General features: G+C 30.2%; 1 long non-coding RNA gene across 2 annotated transcripts; it reads left to right on the top strand.

Moving 5' to 3' along the window:
- The first annotated feature begins 794 nt into the window (after window positions 1-794).
- LOC124945954 lies at window positions 795-1,995 on the top strand. 2 transcript variants are annotated; one of them, XR_007100000.1, is made up of 3 exons: window positions 795-955; window positions 1,649-1,776; window positions 1,854-1,995. It is a non-coding gene; the product is annotated as an uncharacterized LOC124945954 (long non-coding RNA). The 2 variants fall into 2 exon arrangements; XR_007100001.1 differs by having other exon boundaries at window positions 1,649-1,995.
- The last annotated feature ends 1,472 nt before the right edge of the window (window positions 1,996-3,467 follow it).

Consider the following 3,467-nt stretch of genomic DNA (forward strand, 5'->3'; position numbering starts at 1 on the left):
CAGACTTTTGTGCACGATTTCCTGCAAGTAAGCCCCGTTCTACAAGGGGATCTTTAAGAGAAGGGGAATGTCGTGACCGTCCAGCAGCTCTTCAGATCTTGGAGAATAACAAGGGAATCAACAATTTAGAAGCTGTAAATGACACCTGTTCAGAAACAGAAACGGTCATTTAGAATTAATATTACTTAAAAGGCCAAAAGATAAATGGGCTTTTAAAGAAGCTAATTGGGCTTTTAATAATAATAATTCCTGTAATAATAATCAAAATATATTAGTATAAATAAAGGATAGAATGGCTGTAAAGGATATGACTTTGAACATTATACTTTTCATCTCTTCTAATATAACGTCTTCTTTCTTCATCTTTATTATCAAGATCTTCTTTACTTTCTGTCTTATTCTCTTCAACCCATTCTCATCTTACACAATTCTGGATATAAGATATTACATTCACTTACCCAAGAAAGTTGTTCAAAATCGTGATCAAACGGGTCACGACACTTTCTAACTTTGATGATGATAAATTTAAGAAATTGCAAGACTCTAGCTTTATGTAGCTGGTGTGTTCAGGTGAGTTTATTAAGTTTCATATTTTACTATAACCATGATTATTTATTTATTAATGCTTTATTCTGTTTGTTGATAAAGATTCTTCCAACATTAGATATTGAATTAAGTCAACAACTACATGGTTCATTCAACAATTTGACAAGCTTAAGGTTTACTGTCGGTTATGTGAAACAAGATCTACCTGGAATTGTTAAATGTTGTTTGTGCAGCTTATTGATGAGGATTTGGAAAGCATCTCCATTGAGAGAGAGATTTAAACTCTCCGGGAATTCCTTTTCCCGCCTTCATTGCATTCTACTGCAATTGTTGTCGAAAGCTAGAAGACAGACAATCTTCTTGAGCTTCAGCAGCTATGCCTCGGCACCGAAGGTCCCTACAAACCTAGGTAAGATGTTGATACAATTTCAGATGCTATTGATTTGCTAATTTGTATGAATTGGGATGAAATTCTAGTTATAGTTCAATGTTTTTATTATTTTGATGAAACACTAATTGTTTGATGAATTGCTTTTATTCATGAGTTAGAATGTGTTCGATTAACTGTTAGCTTCGTCCAAAATAGATTGATTGAATGAAATGTATTTGATGATGATTTGAATTGAATTGGAACATATTTTGAAAACAGAATTTCAAATTGTATTTTCCAGAATTAGGAAATGTTAAACTTGATGTTCTAGATTCATATTAATGTTTATCACGTACCAAGTACTAATCTATAGATATAACTTCTCTTGCATGTCAATAAATCTGATATTTATCTTATTAGGAAAGTAGACAACGATAAAAAGGTAATTATAATGTGCATTCTACATACTACATGTAAAAATTTCAATTTATTTAGAAATATGGAAGAAATATATTTACATTAAAGTAAATGTATAACATCTCTTGATTGATTCTATATCTCATGTATTCATTTTAGACTTTATTTGTTTCTTTATCTCTTTATTAGTTTCACATTATTTTAATAATATATTTTTTTTACTCATTTAGATTTTCCTGACTAACATTAGGATACAATACTTTCCTAGTTTGGAAGCAGCCTAAATGCCTAATTGTTGTATATTTTTGCAACCAGGAAATGATGAAGAAGATCACATTGAAACGATCTTAAGGAAAGATATGTCAGACTCTTGAGCTTCGTGAGTTTCAACCACCATGCCTCAGCCCCAATGGCCCCTACGAACCCAACAAATGACACTACTTGTACTATTTTGGTTTGTTTATGTATTGATGCAAATAAGATAATTCCAAACAACCTCTAATTGTTAAATGTTGTTTAGGCAAAAGAGGAGCTTACAGACAGCAGCCAAGACAGTTAAGGATTTGGAAAGCATCTCCATTGAACAGATCTTGAGAGAGATTTAAACTCTCCGGGAATTCCTTTTCCCGCCTTCATTGCATTCTACAAACCTAGGTAAGATGTTGATACAATTTCAGATGCTATTGATTTGCTAATTTGTATGAATTGGGATGAAATTCTAGTTATAGTTCAATGTTTTCAGTTTTTTATTATTTTGATGAAAGACTAATTGTTTGATGAATTGTTTTTATTCTTGAGTTGGAATGTGTTGATTAACTGTTTATTTCGCCCAAAATAGATTGATTGAATGGAATGTATTTGATGACGATTTGAATTGAATTGGAACATATTTTGAAAACAGAATTTCAAATTGTATTTTCCAGAATTATGAACTTGATGTTCTAGATTCATATTAATGTTTATCACGTACCAATCTATAGAAATAACTTCTCTTGCATGTCAACAAATATGATATTTTTTGGGGAAAACGACTAATAAATATGATATTTATCTTATTAGAAAACTAGACAACGATATCTCTAAACCTTGAATGATTAAGTAATTATTTGTTTGGGGAAGAGTTTTGTTAATTGGTGATCCATGGTTAAGATGGAGACATTGATCAATTTTGGGATTAAGTTGATGGATTTCTCATACTAGGTTTCCTGCATGACAATGTACATTCTTTTAATTCTTTAGAAGGACAACTTTTTATTAGAACAAGATGGAACACAATAAGCGTTCAATTATTACATAAAACGATTGGGAAGCAAAAGAAAACACAAAAAATAGAGAAAAAAGAACATAAAAATGTAAATTACAATGTGCATTCTGCATACTATATGTACAAATTTCATTTCATTTAGAAATACGAAAGAAATATATTTACATTAAAGTACATAAATAACGTCTCTTGATTGATTCTGTATATGATGTATTAATTTTAGATTTTATTTGTTTCTTTATCTCTTTATTTGTTTCACATTACTTTAATAATACATTTTTCCCCTTATTTAGATGTTCCTGACTAACATTAGATACAATACTTTCCTAGTTTAGAAGCAGCCTAAATGCTTAATTGTTGTATATTTTTGCCACCAGGAAATGATCAAGAAATTCACACTGAAAAGATCTGAAGGAAAGATATGTCAGATTCTTGAGCTTCAACCACCACGCCTCAGCCCCAATGGCTCCAACAAACCCTATGTAAGGTGTTGATTCAATTTAATTAATCAGCTAATGTGTATGAATTTAAGTGAAAATCGTGTTTTAGTTCAATGTAATTGATTTCTAATTATTTGATTGATAAATTGCTGCTATTCTTGAGTTTGAATGTGTTGATTAACTAGGTTGATTTGTCTAAAATTGATTGATTACATGGATGCATATAATGTTGATTTGAATTTATTAATCAGTACTTGAGATTAAATAGGACACTTTTAGTCTAGAGTTAACTTGATTCTCAGTGTATATATAACAACTTTTACACTAATTATTGGAGCACTTCACAATCAAGTTTTGATTCACATTATCATTTTCATTTTTTTTGTTCTATCAAAGACTTTCACATTTTTTTTTCAGTACAAATATCATA

The sequence above is a fragment of the Impatiens glandulifera genome, chromosome 7, assembly GCF_907164915.1.
Source record: "Impatiens glandulifera chromosome 7, dImpGla2.1, whole genome shotgun sequence".
Lineage (NCBI taxonomy): Eukaryota > Viridiplantae > Streptophyta > Magnoliopsida > Ericales > Balsaminaceae > Impatiens > Impatiens glandulifera.